The sequence below is a fragment of the Macaca mulatta genome, chromosome 8 (assembly GCF_049350105.2).
Source record: "Macaca mulatta isolate MMU2019108-1 chromosome 8, T2T-MMU8v2.0, whole genome shotgun sequence".
NCBI lineage: Eukaryota > Metazoa > Chordata > Mammalia > Primates > Cercopithecidae > Macaca > Macaca mulatta.
In genome coordinates, this window is record NC_133413.1 from 34,349,443 (window position 1) to 34,368,886 (window position 19,444).

Below are 19,444 nucleotides of genomic sequence, written 5' to 3' on the forward strand. Positions count from 1 at the left end.
GAGTCTCTCACAAGGCTGCAATGAGGTGCTGGCCAAGACTGGGGTCTCATAGGAAGGCTCAAAAAGAAAAGCATCTACTCGTATGCTCCCAGAGTTACAGGCAGGTTTCAGTTCCTGATGAGCTGATGAACTGAGAGTCTTGTTCTTTAGTGACTCTCGGCCAGAGGTCACCCTCATCTTTTGCCACATGGCCCTCTCTCTATAGCAGTTTGTTTAATCAAAGTTAGCAATGGTGAGAATCTGCCAACAAAATAGAAGTCACTATTTTATATGACATAATCACAGAAATGACATCTCATCATGTTTGCCACATTCTATTGGCTAGAAGCAAGTCACCAGGCCCGCCCATACTCAACATGAGGAGATTACAAAGGGCATAAATACCAGGAGGAAGATTAGAGGCTATTTTAGTCTGTTGATATAGGACGCAAAGGTGATAAACACATGGGTCCAAGTCTCTCTCTATAAGTGGAGTCCCCATTCTCTCTCACTTCCATCATGCTTACAGTCCGCTTTTCTTGTCAAGGTCAATAGTGACCTCCATCTTGCACAATCCAGTGAACTATCCCAAGTGTTCATCATTCTCAAACAACCAGTAGCAACTGACATATTCTCTTCCTGAGGCATTTTATTTCTTTGGATTGGGGATCCCTCACCTCGTCTTTTCCCTTCATCTCTTATCTCTGACTCACAGGCTCCTTTGCTCAGCCTCATTTTTCTTCCTTTTGGAGGGCTAAATGCTAGAGGTCTACAGGGCTCCATTTCTAGCCCTTCACTCTTCTGTAATTGCACACTCTACTTAAGAAATCTAGTCTCATGACTTCATAGTCCATCTATATATTGATGACTCTTTAATTTATATCTCCAGCTCCAGCCTTTCCCCTATGTCCCAGATAGTGCCCAATTGGCATCTGTACTTGGACTCAAAGACATTGCAAACTTGATTTCTCAAAAAATTAAAAATAGAACTATCATTCGATCCAGCAATCCCACTACTTGGCACCTACTCAAAGGAAAAGAAATCATTATATCAAAAAGATACCTCCACCTATATGTTTATTGCAGCACTATTCACGATGGCAAAGACATGGAATCAACCTAAGTGTCCATCAATGGATGACTGGATAAAGAAAACATTTTATATATATGTGTGTGTATATATATATATACACACACACACACACACCACACACAAAAACACACCATGGAATACTACTAAGCCACAAAAAACAAAATCATGTCTTTTGCAGCAACATGGATGGAATTGGAGGCCATTATCTTAAGTGAAATAACCCAGAAACAGAAAGTCAAATATTGCATGTTCTCTACTTGTAAGTGGGAGCTAAATATGTGTACCATGGATATAGGGAGTGGAATAATAGACACTGGAGACCCATAAAGTTGGGAGGGTGGGAAGGGTTCGAGGGATGAGAAATTACTTAATGGGTCAAGATACACTAAAAGTTCAAATTTCATTGCATTCAATATATCAGTATAACAAAACTGCACTTGTACCTTCTAAATCTATACAAATAAAAGCTAAAAAACAAAAAAAAAAGAAAGAAAACAAATTAGACATTTCAAATGACAACTTAATGCAGAATTCTTGATTTCCTCATCCTTTCCTGACCTTTACCTAAAAACACACTCTGCCCAAACTGATGCCCATTTCAATAAATGTCACTACCTTCCACCCAGTTGCTCAGGTGGAAATCTAGGTATTTTCTTTGTTCCTCTTCTTTTTCTTCACACCCCACATACACTTCTCACTCAGCATATCCTGACAGCACCACTTTGAGAATATGTCCGTTATCCAATCACTTCTCCCCAGTTCTCCTGCAATCACCCAGGCGTGGTCATGTTTGTCTCTTGCTTCCCCTTGACTGGTACATGTGCCGTTCCCCTTTGCATCAAGCTTACTTCTGCTCCAGGATGTTTATATTTGCAGTTCTCTCCACCTGTGATTCCAATCCTTCTGATTTGCATGTAACTCACTCTTTTATATCATCCAGGTCTCTCCTTAAATACCACCTCTTTGGAAAGCCTTCCTTGATCACTCCGTTTAAAATGGCCAAGGCTCCTTTATTCACTATCTTCTTTTGCCCTTTTATTTTTCATATATGACTACGTGAAAGTACTATTTGTTGCTATATGTCTAGTTACTTGTTATGTGAGTATAAGCTTAATCAGGGTGATTCTTTCTTGCACTTAGCACTGTTTCCCTATAATCCAGTACAAAGCCCAGTATGCAAGTTACAGGCATGCGGTAAGTGTTGGATATGTGCACCAGTTGTTGGACAGGATTGAACTTGTGAAGTCAGCTTTCTCAGGTGACCTCAAAGGCAAGCATTAGTTTACCGAATAGTACGATAGGTGTGTGTGCATATACATATATGTATAAGAGAAGTTGATTTTTTAAGCCTGAATTAGTGATAGCAACTCTGTTCATGAGTGATTATGTGGTTCTTTTTTGTCTTTACTCTTTCTTAGAGCAATTCTTCTCTTCTTCCCACATTCTTCGCCTGCTTAGAGTAGATAATAGAGGAGCTGTAAGATGTCTGAGTATATAATGTAAGGGAGTCTGGTTCTTGCCATATATAGAATACATATAGGTCCTATTATAAACAACATATGGTTCCTCTCATATATAGAATACATACAGATCCTATTAAAAACAACATAGTATACCTTTAATTCAACACACGACTGTTTCTTGTACAAAGTTTCACTGAGATCTTTATTGTGGAGAATTGCATGACTATTCCAGTCCTAGACTCAATTTGAATAAAAACATAGGAACCAAATTATTCCACTAAATAACTGATTGATACTTAAATGTGACTATGATAGCTTTATAGAATACTCCAGAACACATACAGTCATATCTCACTTAACAATGTGGCTATATTCTGAGAAATGTATCATTAGGCAATTCCCATCATTGTGTGAACATCATAGGGTATATTTACACAAACCTAGATGGTATAGTTCACTACACACCTAGGCTATGTGGTACAGACTATTGCTCCTTGACTGCAAATCTGTACAGCCTGCTACTGTACTGAATACTGTAGGCAATTGTAACACAATGGTATTTATGCATCTAAACATACTAAACATAGAAAAGGTACAGAAAAATGCAGTATAGAAAACAAAATATGGTACACCTGTGTAGAACACTTCTCATGAATGGAGCTTGCAGGACTGGAAGTTGCTCTGGGTGAGTCAGTGAGTGAGTGGTAAGTGACCGTGAAGGTCCAGGACATCACTGTATATGGCTGTAGACTTTATAAACACTATTCACATAGGGCGCACTAAATATGTATTAACAATTTTTCTTTCTTCAAAAGTTAACCTAATTACTATACCTTTTCACTTTATAAACTTGAATTTTTTAAACCTTTTGACTCGTGTTATAACACTTACTTTAAAACATAGATACATTGTACAGTTGTGCAAAAATATTCTTTCTTCATATTCTTATTCTATAAGCTTTTTCTGTTTTAAAGTTATTATTATTATGATTTTATTTTTTAAACATTTTTGTTAAAAGCACACATTAAAAACACACACACACATTAGCCTAGGCCTACACAGGATCAGGATAATCAATATCAGTGTCCTCCACCTCCATATCATGTCCCACTGGAAAAAGTCCAGGGACAATAACACACACAGAGCTGTCACTTTCTGTGATAACAATACCTTCTTCTGGATACCTCCTGAAGGAACTGCCTAAGGCTATTTTACAGTTAACTTTTTTTCAAGTAAGTAGAAGGAGTGCACTTAAAAGAACAATAAAAAGTATAGTAAATACATAAACCAGTAACATAGTCATTTAGTATCATTAGCAAGTATTGTGTACTGTGCATAATTGCATGGACTAGCCCTTTATATCACTGGCAACACAGTAGGTTTGCTTACACCAGCATCACCACAAACACATGAGTAATGTGTTGTGCTACAATGTCACTAGGTGATAGGAATTTTTTAGCTCCATTCTAATCTTATGGGACTATTGTCATATATGTGGTCCACAGTTTACTGAAACATTGTTATGCGGTGCATGACTCTATTTCCATACCGTACTTCCAATTATAAATTAAGTTGTTTGATTTCTAGTCGGAAAATTGCTTTGATAATCTTGTAATTGGATTTATATGCCTTTGAGTCTCTCAATTAGAACTGATTTACTTTTCCATTCCTTTCTCCTTCCTCTCTGGTCATATCCCCACTCCACATTAGGAGTTCTTTTTGGTAACCAGATACACAAATACTTTGCATTAAGTGGTTATAGTGAAAGCAAGGCCTTTTATTCTAGTGAGTAATTATTCTTATATTCCAAGAACAAACTACCTATTAATAATAATTGGGTATTCGGGGCTTATAAGTTGTATTTGAAAGATGCTGCCAGGTGTGGTGGCTCACGCCTGTAATCCCAGAACTTTGTAAGGCCGAGGCAGGCAGATTATCTGAGATCAGGATTTCAAGACCAGCCTGATCAACATGGTGACACCTCATCTCTACTAAAAAAAAGTAAAATAAAATACAAAAATTAGCCAGATGTGGTGGCGAGCACCTGTAATTCCAGCTACTTGGGAGGCTAAGGCAGGAGAAGTGCTTGAACCTGCGAGGCGGAGGGTGCAGTGAGCAGAGACTACACCACTGCACTCCAGCATGGGTGGCAGAGTGAGACTCCATCAGAAAGAAAAGAGAAGAGGAAAGGGGAGGGGAGGGGAGGGGAGGGGAGGGGAGGGGAGGGGAGGAAAGGAGAGGAGAAAGAAAGAAAGAAAGAGATGTTATCCATGATTTAGTGGAAATGAGAAAACCAGGAAAATACCATGCAATTCTAATGAAAATTCTAGAAAACTAGAAAAAGAGAAAGAGAAGGAAATTGAGAAGACCCTGTCATCTGCTGAAATGCTGAGTTTTCCTAATGAAGGAGAACACAATTCTAGTCAACTAAAATGCTTCCAAGAAAGTCACTGTTTTTGTCCATTTATGTCTTTCTGCTTTCTTTTTCCTTTTTCCCTAAAAGTTAATTAAATATTAATTACTTTTAGAGGAAAGATTGATAAAATGGTCAAGAAAAGCAAAGTTTCTTACTTTCTCTGCCAGATTTTCAGCAAAAGTAATAAAAGAAAAATCTTAAAAAGGGAAACTATGCGATTCGAATGAAAGATCCATTTTAAAATGTTATTGTGGCAGTATAAAATGATACTGTGTGCTCAAATACCTAAAAACTTTTGCAACTGTTGAAATGGTATTTTTAGTATTACTTAGGGTGTTGTATGAGGTGTCTTATGTAACTTTTTAAGGTAAAGAATTTTGCTATTCTCAACTTCAGTTTATGCATCTATAAAATGAGAGTGCAAAATAATATTTCTACTTCATAGGGTTATCGTGAAAGTTAAATGACAGAGGGATAAATGAAATATTTAGTATACTGCCTACCATATAAGCCAAAGCTAAATAAGTGATAACCAAGAACAAACACAGAAAACTTCCCAAATAAAAATATGACTAGAATAACTGTAATGTATGGACCAACACAAGCACATTTAAGAGTGAACACAGGTGCTATTAGTAATTACACCTGGACCAAAAGTATAACCCAGGATGCTCCCTGACATACTAGAATTTATGGTTTCTCTACCTATAATCTATTAACATAGCGGGCATTAAACCTTCTCTTTTTTGGAGACCACACATGTACCGGACAAGTAGAGCCTTGATTCAATCGAGTGCCAGTAACTCACCCAGATTTTCAAGGAGTGATATTTACTAGGATTATGGATTAATCAGAGCTTGTGTTTACCAAAGTAAAGTTCACCAAAGATTCTTCAAATACGTCCACAAGCTAACTTGGCTTATATCCAGTTACTTATAAATCAGAAGATTCCCCAAGATTTTACTGTCTGCCTGATTAAAGCTAATATGTGCTATAAGTGTTTTCGAAATGCTTTTTTCCAAAACTGTCCTTGCAGTTAAGGTGCTGCTAATTCAAAGGACCCATGACTTCCTATCAGAAATAAAAATGACACTTAATGAGAACAAAACATGTTTTCACTTGAAATGCAATTAAACCAACTTGGACAAACAGTGTTTTTCTAACTAAGATAAAAACAGCTGTGTTTATGAAGCTGCTCTAACGGGATTAGAATTTCTCTTATAGAAACATTTGCTTTATTTAAGATACATGATTTGTATTTTAATTGACATTTTAGACAATGATACTTTTCACTACAGTTTTTTCAGTCAAGTTATTTCTTTAGGGAGTCTTTCTTATAATTCATAGTGAAAAATTTGATCATGTATTAATAGAGATTTCACGGAGATTTGTTTTTAAAGGTTTTTATGTGAAAGGCCTCCCGACAAAAATTTTACTTCATGACTAGATATGATTTAATCATGATTATGTCAAAATTGTAATTGTTAAAATGCCTTAAGAAATATAATTTCTGCATACATTTGTGTAATTTTCCTAAAATGCAAAATTTGCAAAAATTTCTAAGGTGTAGAAAAAACATTTACTTAAGTTGCTTTTTTTTTTATATTCATTTGTATGTTTTGGGATTTTGTAGATATAACCTATGCCTTAGATTGCTACATGTTGATGTGACTTGCTGATGTTTCACCAAAAAAAAAAAAAAAAAAAAAAAAAAAGAATGCTTCCATTTCTACACTTAACATTTTCTTTTCTTTATCTTTTATAATTGTGGTCCATAACACTTGGAGTAACAACATGTTTTCCTGTGTATATGTAATATAAATGGTTATATACAAACAACAGAAGAAATACGCAATTTCCCAAAACAATAACATTTGAGGACGTCATTACCAACACCACCACCACTAGAAACATTATTACTGTTAAGAGCTTGATCTAGAAAGTACAAGCTTAAACTCCTCTGTTTGGAAACAGCATGTAATCGGGATATGAAACTAGACATTCAAGTATAATAAAATGGATTTAATTAGTTATGTAGCTATAAAATACCTTTAAAATGTCTGCATTAGGCAACTAGTTAAATGTTTCGTCTAGATTTATTTATTTTAGTCAATTTAATTTTAATAATTACATCAACTATGTGTTATTTGCTTCCTTTAAAATAATCACAGAACAGGCTGTTTTAGGATCAGGTAGAAACTAAGACAATCTCTTTTGAACAAATTTTATTTTTATTGCCATTAAAATTCTTTACTTAATGTTATTCCAAGATTAATTGTCTTAAAAATAGTACATTTAGCTGTGTAAAAGAGAAAACAAGTAACCCTATCAAAATTGAACACTGTTAATTAACTAAACATAGAAAATAGATTCATTCATTATCCACCAAAAATTTCAATGTACCTGCCAGGTAAAAGCACCATATTCAGTACCATGAAAGCAGTAATGATTCCAATAACAGAAAATCATCCCTCAAAGAACTTATCACATGTTTATGTATAAGTTAAAATGCACTGAATGTCAAAAATGCAGATGGCGCTTTGATCAGGGACATATTAGCAATGTATTCAGACAGCATATTTATTTTCTAGGGTTTTCATTGTAAGGCAGAAAGGTTAGACTAAAGAGTAATGTTAAAAATACTAATTATTTTTGTATTCTAGACATTTCTATAAGAAATGTATGGAAATAGAACTGTAATTTTGGCAGTTTCTGTCACAGTGTCAGTGAGCAAATAGATGTCATACTCATGACTACAGAAAGAGGACATTCTCTTTACCAGCCACATACCTCTTACCCAGAAACCCTTGGAGAAGCTTTATAAACCCACATACTGAAAATATGGTAATGAGGAAATGCTGTCTGCCATGGGAAGGGGAAGATGATCTAAAACATTTAGGATAGGTAATTCCAAAACTATGTCTTGAGATAAAACCATGCCTTGAAAAGGAAAAAGAACAGCAAAAACAGCTAGTTAGCCAAAGGTCAACAGAGCAAACCCTAACTGGTAAACTTGTCTGAATCTTTACTGTATTCCTCAAGTTATAAACTGTTTATAGACTCCTTCAAACAGGATTAAATTTTGGAGGCATTTTCTTAAAAAAATAGTAAATTCCCACTATAAAATTAGTTATAGGCTTTGGACAGGATTCTTGCCAATGTGGGGCTCCGAGGCTTCAGTTTTGTTAATTTCACAGTAATTCCACCTTAGTTCACAGATATTTTCAAAACATGGGAAGTGTGATTGAAGTCAGGGAAGCCTAATCAAATATGAGTTCTAGTGCCATAGAATGGTGATGTTGAAATACTTGGCTTTTATTGGCTATTAATGGCTTTTATTGGCATATTAATGGCTTTTATTGATGATCTCAAGTTCTGTCTATAGAAACATTGATGTCTGATTGTAACAGACAGTTTAATCAATGTATAAACCAATCTGGATGGTTCAGATCTCAATTCCAACATTTCTTTCAGAATTCAGGCTCAATTTATCTAAATTGGGCTCACTATATTAATTTTACTTTGTCCATACAGAGGCTGTGGGCTGAGTTTTAAGCATACTATGTTTTTGAGCATTCTGAGATTGTTCCAGTATTTTAAAATTTTAGATTATTTTGGTTTCTTGGAATTATTTAATACACACTGCAATTTTCCCTGAAAAACACATGTAAGCTAAAATGGCTTTATGGAAATGCTTTATGTTTTAATGAGGTTGGGAAACAGAGATAAATTCACCTGGTCACAATCAAAGGAACCTTTTTCTAAACTGCATAGCTATAATTATAATTCTATTCCAACTGATTTTGAAGATTTTAAATATTTTACCCTGTTTTTGTGTCTCTTAAGGAGTTTCTGTTTGGGTTATCTGGACAGATCAACAGATAAAAACTTATGTCCTAGAGCAAAAACAGTACATTTAAACACATCTTTTCTTTCAGGCCAAAAAGTTTGCTGTTTCAGGACCATGGACCTCCTTAGGAACATGTACATATTTCCCTAATGAATCCTTCGGCTGTCATATGCTTCTGAGTTAAATTGTTATTACTGATAGAAAAGTTCTTTATGTCTGCCATAAATGTGCATTAAAGTTTATATAGCATTCACCTTCAAGCCTGGCATTTTATCTTACTGATTATTTTGGCAGGAAACAAATACCAAAAATCTCCCCTTGAGAAATAAAAACAAACTACAACCCTCTAAAAATAGAAAAAAAAAAGCCACAGCTCTTCAGGTCCTCCTTGGACCCATGGACAAGGCTCATAAACCTCCTTGGTATCCATTCCACGTTCTGTGAGTCTGGCGGATGGTCAAAGGACTAGAGACAGGATGATCTACAAATAGGGAGCTTGAATTTCCAAATCAGGTTTGATCATCTGCTCTTTGTGATTTTTTTCCAATTGCTTCCCCATGTGCCTTGGTTTAGTCTTTCAAAAAATAAGAATTTTATACCCCAAGGATGTAAAATACCATGTCAGAGCACTTTTTGTGCCTGGAATGCACCTTGAAGATAGCCTTGCCCATTGTCCAGCTCTTCATTTTTCAGATGGAGAAGAAAGTGAGGTCTGGGAAAGTAAAATGCCTGCCGAAATCCACAGAGCTAGGAAGTAGCAGAGCAGAGATCATTACCACACATTCCAAACTTTCTTTCTATTTATCATTTTTGTCCTTGAACCCCTTCCTGTCTCAGACACTACTTCAATTAAAATTATTTTATAACTGCAATAATGTACACTTGCCATGTAACACATTGCCCAATACAATTCAATCTTAGCGTCTGGAAACAATACTCATTTATTAACTCACAGTTTTGTAGGTCAGAAGTCTGAGCACAGCATAACAAAGTCCTTAGGGTCTCACGAGGCTGAAATCAAGGTATTGACTGGGCTGTCTCCTAATCTGGAGCATGGAGCCCTTTTCCAAGTCCATTCAGGCTGTTGGCAGGATTAATTATTTGTAGCTATAGGACTGAAGTCTCTTTTCTTGCTGGTTGTCAGCCAGGGGCAGCTCTGAGCTCTTAGAGGCTGCCCTCAGGTCTTAGACATGTGGCCCTCTCCCTATATGACAGCTACTTCTTCAAAGCCAATAGGAAAATATTTCTCTTCAGGAAAGGTTCACCCCCTTTTCTAAGGACTCTGCTGATGAGATCAGACTGATGCAAGACCATCTCTCTCTTGATGAGCTCAAAGCCAACCGACTAATAACCTAGTTAAAAGTGGTATCCCATCATAGTCGTAATTCTCACTTGTGCTCAAGAGGAGGAGATAATACAGGATGTGTGCACTAGGGGACAGGAGTCTTGGGAGTCATCTTAGAATTCTGTTTGTTGGCCAGGCGCAGGAGCTCACGCCTGTAATCCCAACACTTTGAGAGGCTGAGGCTGGCGGATCACCTGAAGTCAGGAGTTCGAGACCAGCCTGGCCAACATGGTGAAACCCCGTCTCTACTAAAAATACAAAAGTTGGCCTGGTGTGGTGGCACAAGCCAGGTTCTCAGGAGTCTGAGGCAGGAGAATTGCTTGAACTCGGGAGGCAGAGGATGCAGTGAGCCCAGGTCACGCCATTGCATTCCATCCTCAGTGGCACAGTGAGACTCCATCTCAAAAAAGAAAAAAAAAAATTATGTTTGTCATGTCAGTCAGATTCTACTCATTCAAGTACTAGATTTCCTTTTGCCTCCTCTTCCCTTCTGCTGCACCCCAACTGAGTTGGTTCAGTGTCTTCTATCCTACAGGAAATCCAGAAAGGGATGACAAGAGAAAGTAAATTCAGACCAGGGGGGCAAAAACTCCAAATCCATGAAAATATGGTATTTTTATTGGGTTCATGTATTCTTTGTAAGTGCATTGGCCAGGGATAATTCAGAATTACCTTCTTACTGATTACGGAATAGTAAAATTTACCTATTCTTTAGGCATGAAGCTTCTTTTAATAAGGCTGGCCTGGATTCAGAGATGTCTGGAGACATCTGTGCTGGGTTGGCAGGAGCAGCAGCAGCTGGAAGTCAGGGAGAGTGGCAACCAAAGAGCTGCCATTTTCTTAGTGCCTATGCAGGCTGAGACTTTACTTCCATGAGCTCATTTAATCCTCACAATGGTGACTGATACAGTCAATATTATAATCCTCATTTTACAGATGAGGAAATACCAGAGATGCAGCAGAGTCAGAGTTCAAAGCTCGGTCAGATACATTGGTGCTTTTTTGAGGACAGGCTTCTCCTTGTCAGGCTTTGATGAAGATGGTTATCCTTTTTTACTTTTTTCTTTTTTGAGACAGTCTTGCTCTGTTGCCCAGGCTGGAAAGGGGCGCGATCTTGGCTTACTGCAACCTCCACCTCCTGGGTTCAAGTGATTCTCCTCCCTCAGCCTCCCAAGTAGCTGGGATAACAAGCACACGCCATCATGCCCACCTAATTTTTGTATTTTTAGTAGAGACAGGGTTTCATAATGTTGGTCAGGCTGGGCTGGAACTCCTAACCTCAAGTGATCCACCTGCCTCAGCCTCCTAAAATGCTGGGATTACAGGTGTGAGCCACTGGGCCTAGCTGTGACTGTGACTCTCTGGGGCTCTCAGTACATTTAGGCAGAGATGGGGGGATGGCAGATGGAGATGCTGAGTGACAGGCACCCTTTGAGAGGGAGGCTATGTCAAGCAATCAAAAAATTTCAGCGATATGAAGGGACTGTTTCTCCCTTCAAGAGTTATAATTAAACTTTCCAGAAATCAAGATCCAGGCTATAGATTATAAAAATTTTATTCCTAAAGGAAATTATAGACAAGAAATTGGTTGAACCTTATAATATCCCACGATGGTTCATGAGCAACACGTGTTCATATGATTATACCATGTTTTGAAATATGGGTAAATAAGGCACAGAGTAGGCGAAAGTGAATTTAGGGACATCAAAATGTAACGGCAAAAATCAGCTAGGCTTGTTCTTGAATCCCTCAAACTGTAACTTTTGGCTGAACAAATCAATTAAGATATAGCTAATACAGCTGCAGAGCTTGGAAAAGTTACAGTTGCTTTGTTAAAGTATATTGAGTTGGAGTAAAAAGTTCTATTTGGAAAGATTTCAAAACCCTTCAATGGCGGCCCAATCATTCCGAAGCTGAATTAAATGTAAATTGTGAATTATCTGCATACGCTTATAGTCTATACATTTTAATATACATATGGTGGTTGTGTACTTTAAGAAGATAAAGAGATGATTCCTGAGGCATCATTACTGCATGGCAGAGAGACAAACTTGAAAACAAGTAATTATAATAATGCAGGTGTTAAACTGAAGATACAGAGAAGGAATACACATATTCCACAGCCATTGGTTCCCTTTGGGAACATCAGGAAAAAACAGAAGAGGCAAGTTTTGAGTTGGGTCTGGAAGAATGGAACTTTAGCAGGCAGAAAAGGAGAAGAAAATTCCAAATAGTAGGCAAAACACAGTTAAAGTCATAGAGGCAAGAAAACATAAGAGGCTAGAAAACCATAGTTCAGTGTGGTCAGGGTGCCCAGAACGCACAGGAGAAGATAGAAAAGAGGTTGAGTGTTTATGTTGCATTGAGATTGGAAAGGACCTGGCTGCCCTTTAAAGAGAAGTTTCTATTTTATAGCAGCAGGAATCCAATAGAGACGTTACACGAAGGAATGACAAGATAATCGCTCTATTTTAGAAGATTAACTCTGGTAGCAGGAGTGGGGATGGCTGGGGATGTGAACTGAAACTGACGCTGTGTAAGAAGAGAATTTACAAGCCCAATCAAAGAATGAGGAAGAGGACCCAGGTCAGGGAAGAAACAAGATAGGCGATGAGAATAAAGGCTGCTTCAGCGGTAAACACTCTAGAATTGGGGGCACCAAGTGGCTGGAGGCAGGTGAGAAGAAAAGGAAGATGTAAGGAGAAAAATGCAGGATGATGCCTAGTTTCTGATCTTGAGCTCTGTCTGGCTTTTTTTTGCAGGGAAGGGATGGAGATTAATGAACTGTCTTTGGGCATGTTTAGTTTCAGGTAGTTGGAAATGCAGGCTTGCTGTTCAGGAAACAACTTAGAGCTGTAGATAAACATTTAAGAATTACCAACATTTGAGGTAGTGGCAAGTGAATGACGTTTTCATAGAATTATCATGTAGTTAAGAAGAAAATAGTTTTAAATATTGGACCAAGGGCCAGCATTTAAGAGAAAGTTAAGGAAGAAAAAAAGATTTAGGAAAAAGAGACACAGAAAGTCATGCCACTGAGATTTTACTATGAGTCCCAGGAAAAGATTTAAGATGAGTGTGTGTCAATGTCCCCTAGGCATAACAAGGATTAAAAAGAGTTCAGATGACAATTAGGAAGGCACTGGTGAACTCTGACCAGTTTAATTAGATTGGTGGAGAGCTGGAGACGAGACAGAGTCCTTGAACTGATAAACAAAAAAATAAGAGAGTGTTTGGTAGTGAAAGTAAAGGGTCAAAAGAAAGGTTTTTGTTGTTGTTGTTGTTGTTGTTGTTGTTATGGTTTCTTTGATAGAATGGGGAAAGATAATGGTTAATTGGGGTAACCCGGCAGTAGAGATTGGCAGGGCAGGTAAACCGGCAGGACAAAGAAAGGAGAGTATGGATTAGACTCTAATAAAAGTTTCTTAGGGAAGAGGGGAAGAAGGAAAAAAAAAAAGAATGAGTTGAGAAAATATATATTAAGTTCTTTACATAGCGCTTCTCAGAGCTATATTTAGCACCCATAATAAATCCACTCTGATAAGAATCCTAGTATGTTGCTGACTCTCAGCGCTCTGCTTTTTGTTATGAAATAAACATGATTTCCATGTCATTCTGTCAGACTATCTTTTAGAAACAACAACAATAAAAAAAAAGTTGTTCAATCCGAAAGCAACAGAAAAGGCACCTGAGTAAAAGTAAATTTCTTCTTCCACCTACAAAACCAAAACGTGAAGACACAAATCTCAGGTGTACTGAAACAATTTTTTTTTTTGTGCCTGGATATAACTGCTTTATGGGATCACAGAGACTTCAGTACACACTCTGGGACAAACAGAGATTACTCACAAATGATGATTGAAACATATTCTAGACATTCAATTGAATAAGACCTAGGATCACCCCCAGAATTTTTCTCTGGGCCCCAAAGAATCCTACATGCTGAATAAGACCCTAGGCAAGACCAGAGCTCCCTGCACCATTTGAATTAGGTGGTTTCCATCTTGCACCTATGGGAAAGAGTTGGAGCCAACCCAATCTTTATGATTAAGCAGGAAAAACAATGTTTTCCATAAGAATGCAATCTTCTGCATGGTTGGTCACCAGTTATTTTTTGGATATCCATTTGGTTTCCGTCAAGTTAGCTAATTGTTCTGCTAAATCATCTTGAAAAGATGACTTGCCTTCTTGAGTTGTTAATACTTGTGAAATTCTTTTCCCAAATGAATGAGAATTGAAAGACATAGATTCTTTTAACACACACATACACAAAAATTCCCAAACATATAGCGTGTTGAAAGTTAGTCTGTTGCAAAGAAACTTGAGTTCTAGGCCCAGATCCAGGGGTGGAGATGACTGTAACATTCCACCAAGAACTTCACTCTTGGCTTTCACCTCGAAAATAAAAATCCCTAGTCAAGTCAGATATATGAAGTATTGCACTCTAACAGGAGAAGGAACCGAAGAAAAGGGAGGATGTTTTCATAAAGATTTAGTAAGGAAGTTAGAAGGAATTATGTGGGAAAGAAGGAAAAAGAGTAATTGTGGTATTACTACAATACATGCCGGGGCCAGGTACAGAATATGATGGGTCTGTGTTTAACTCCATCATGATGACATTATGAAGTAATTTCCTATAAACTATAATCTGTTTTGGAAATGCTTTCTACCAGGTGTCTCTTATGGAACATACAGAAAAAAAAAAAAAAAGAATTGACCTATTAAATTACTCTCACTGTTCAAATATTTGAAGTACTAATTCATCACTCATGACATTCAATTTATATTTTAATATCATTATAAATTTAACAGGGTTGAATCTTTTCAAAATAACAAAGAAAGTGCCTTTTGAAAGGAAAGAAGATGGAAACGTTGAAGAGGTTCTTGCGGGATCACTCTTAAAAGCCATCAAAGCATCAGAATCTCTTTCTTGGCTGTATAATAAATATTCACAGAAAATGAGCGCCAAGTATGTATGGAGAAATGCCTTGGCATTTGCTGTATGAATATGGATGATGGGAATCTAGTAAAATATTAGAGAAATTAAATCAAAACTCAAAGATAGTTCTAAGGTGTTTACTGGGTGTCACTTGATGAAATGACTCTATGGGGATTTATCACTAATCTGTGAAGTGAAAAATAATCTTAATGATGAGAGGAAGCTTACTTAGATTATGCCTAGGAGAAGAAGAGGTTTTTAACTCCCTTTAACAATGCAGTGTTTGCAGGTTTTCATCCATTATCACTTTATTAGAATATCTTTGCTAAAACCCAACTATTTTATGGGCTCCTCTGACACCTCACAAGAATCCATGGGAGGAAATGAAGCCAATGAATGTAATCTACAGGTGAAACTTGCAGAGCAAATTCAGGAAAAAAAGTAATTATGCTTCTTGGCATTTTATCATTTTATAACCTCACCTTTTAGAGAAGGTATTGAGAGATTATATTGATTCGTCCAGATTTTTATTTTACATGTTTGTTCCTGGAAAGGCTTATTTTAACAGAAGTTATCTCAAGGTGTCATGTCCAGTACCATCATCATTATCATCAAAAATTTGACTGAATAAACCTAAGATTTCATTTTAATGTTGCTTGAACATTGCGTTTTAGCATTTTCTTTGAATTCTAAACTCATAATTTCATCATAAAACTGTCTTTACAGCAGACAATATGATTAATTAGTAATTCTATTAAATATTTGCCAAACGAAGGGGACCACTTCTAGTTTTGCCAGGGTATCTTGCTGGTCAGAAGTGCTTTGCCTAATCAACTCAACATGCATGTTGATGCTAAGAGTCTAACTGAACATACAGGACACACACTTCTGTATGTATAGTCTTACATATGAAAGTAATATTTATTTATTCACCAAAAACTGTAAAGAGAGGTTAAAACAGGATGGGATGAAACAGTGTACAGAGGTAAGGAAAAGCTTTTCCAAGCAACTGAATTTCCCTTGGAGCCTGAATGTTAAGTGGAATTAGGCAAAGTGTGGTGGTCGTGGGAAAATTCAGGCAGAGGACATAGCTAGTGCAAAGGCACTAAGGCTGCAAAGGATGCAAGCTATGCAGGCATGGTGCAAGGACGCCTTTGTGCAGGAAGCAAAGGGAGATAAGGCTGGGGTGACCCACAGCCTCCTTCTTCAAGGGCACTGGATAGACTCCTGGGAAGCAAAAAGTGACTGGATTAAATTTGCATTTCAAAAAGACTCTTCTGACTACAGTATGTGGCAAGATAATTGGGGGAAGCAATAGCCCAGGTGGAAAGCTTTATTACAGTCAAAACAAAAAAGGATAAAGACTTGGATTGGGGTGGTACTTAGTGAAGAGGCATAAAAGAAGACTCAAGTCAAAATGACAGGACTTGGGGATGGGTGGGTCATAGAAAGAAGGTGTCAAAATGATTGTCACAGTAGGTAATTAGTCACTGATTGATAGAAAATGGTAATCACTGAACTAGGCTTTTTATCTTCATTCTGTTCTATTTAGGTTCATTCTATGCAAAGTATTTAGTGCTTACCAGATGCAAAGTACAGTTAGGAATTCTAATGGATAACAATATAAAATAAATGGAAAAAAGGATATATAATCTCTGCCTTTTATAGGCTTATATTCAAATACAGACAATGCTTTCCATTTCCAGTAAAGGGAATGAGAAATTATATACCCAGATACATATATATAGACACACAAATAAACAGATGTATACACATGTATGTCTATATATGTATATGTGTATGTACACATATGCATATATAAGTATATATATATTTGCATCATATACACGTCTAAATTAAGAGTGCCTTGCCAGGGGACTGAGGGGAGATAAATAATGCAGAGGTCAGGAAAAGTAACTGAAAAGTTGTGTGGGATGGTATTCTTCTTATAAGAAATTCAAATGTTTTCAAAAATTATTGTCTTATATATCCACCTCATTACAGAAGAAACGTATGACGCTGGCCCTGTTTATCAGGGCCAGAAGAAGAAATTTGGCAATGGCATTTAGCAGTATTAACCATTTTTAATCCATTATATCAGTAATGACACTACAATCATGACAGTAATCTTATCATTAATAGTAATGATAAATAATAGTAATTATTAGTATGTAATTTTTAAAAGTCACACAAGCAGAAAAACATAAAGATTTCATTTTAATGTTGTTTGAACATTGCGTTTTAGCATTTTTCTTTGAATTCTAAACTCATAATTTCATCATAAAACTGTCTTCACAGCAGACAATATGATTAATTAGTAATTCTATTAAATATTTGCCAAACGAAGGGGACCACTTCTAGTTTTGCCAGGGTGTCTTGCTGGTCAGAAGTGCTTTGCCTAATCAACTCAACACGCATGTTGATGCTAAGAGTCTAACTGAACATACAGGACAATTGCAAATCTGTGAATTATTAAGCCTCCTTTCACCTCAATTTCCTCCCTCTTTGCTTATTTCAGTTTTGTGTGTATTCCTTTTGATTGCTTGTTAATGTCTCCTATTTATAGTGATATTATGTAACAGTATTATCTAATCTCCAAAATAGTATATAATTGTCATGTACCATTCTGTAATTATGGTACAGATGCTGGAATATGCTTGGAATCACTGAAAGTAAATTTACCATTTACCAAGAGTAAGGCCAAAAGCTTACTCTTCATGGCCTCTGACTTGCAAGAGACTCTTTAATTTCTTATTACCTAAATTTGTATGTTTAATTTTGTAGTATTTTTCTTTAAAAAGATCCCCCAAATTTTATGAGCTTCAAATCCAGAAAACTTATCTGGCCTTGTTTTTCATATTGTATTGTCATATTTAATTTGTTTTTATGCCTTTCTCACAATATTTTAGGTTCATGAGATCAGAGACAATAGTTTGTTCTGTTTCTCTACTGCCTAGCTTGTTATTTATTTATTTATTTATTTATTTATTGTTATGAGACAGGGTCTCACTGTCACCCACGCTGGAGTGCAGTGGTACATTCATGGCTCACTGCAGCCTCGACCTCCCAAGACTCAGGTGATCCTCCCACCTCAGCCTCCCAGTAGCTGGGACTACAGGAGAGCACCACGACACCTGGCTAATTTTTGTATCTTTTTTTTTTTTGGTAGAGACACGATTTCATCATGCTACGACGCCGACGCCTGGCTAATTTTTGTATCTTTTTTTTTTTTTTTTTTTTGGTAGAGACACGATTTCATCATGCTACCCAGGCTGGTCTTGAACTCCTGGGCTCAAGCAATCCACTCATCTCAGCCTCCGAAAGTGTAAGGATTACAGGCATGAGCCACCACGCCCGGCCTATCATTTTAGTTCAGTAAATGCCTGGTGAATGAATGAATCATATACATTTAGTGGTTGTTTTGAAGTTGACTCTGCTGAGTGAGATTTTCTTTGCATTCATGCATCTTCATTAATGTCAACTTTGTTGCAAAGTTTTTAAAAAAGTAATCTTTGTTTAAATTATCTTAAGTTACTTGATCTAAAAAAGTTAAAAGTGACCATCTGCAGAATTATAAAGTCCCATTACTGTCAATATGCATAATATTTTGCCAAAAATGCAATTTGTCTTCATGTTAGTCTTAATTTTTCCATGTTTTAAAAATTTTCTTGGAGTATTTCCCAAATGGGATTTACTGAGAGAAAGGATCTATTCAGCCAGCTTTGTAGATTCTAAGAGTCCTTCTAAAAGTTAAGTCTAGCCAAGGAAAAATGTAGTGGCACACGATTGTGTTTCTCTTACGCTGTCATTTAATGTGAGATCTAAATTTTGCATTTCTTTAATGCCCAAGGTGTTTATTTTTTAAAATCTCCACTCTTTTTATCAGGAGTTATGTTGACAAGTTACCTGGGAGCTGATATACCCTATATAATACATGATCTAAGATCTGAACAATATACAAATTAATAAAATTAAATCACTAAGATTTGTCATCACTTCTAAATCATACAATTGGGTTTTGTTTTTTAAAGCTAAAATATTCCTCCTCCTTTCTCCCTCCATTGTTCTGGTCACTTCCAAGGATTTTTACAAATGCAAAAGAAATTCATTTGTACTTCCTGACCACAGAGATGAATAATTTAAGGACAATATCAAATTCTTGATAAATCTCATAAATGTTTTAACTGAGAAATTGACATTTATTTAGTTAATCTTTTAGCTGGTCATAAATAATGTAATAAAACCCCTTAAAATTAACATTAAATAACATAAAGATCTAACAATATATTAGAAAAAAACCTTTTTGGACTGAGCCATGAATTTCCTGATAATTCAGCTGCAAGTGACAACTAAAATGTA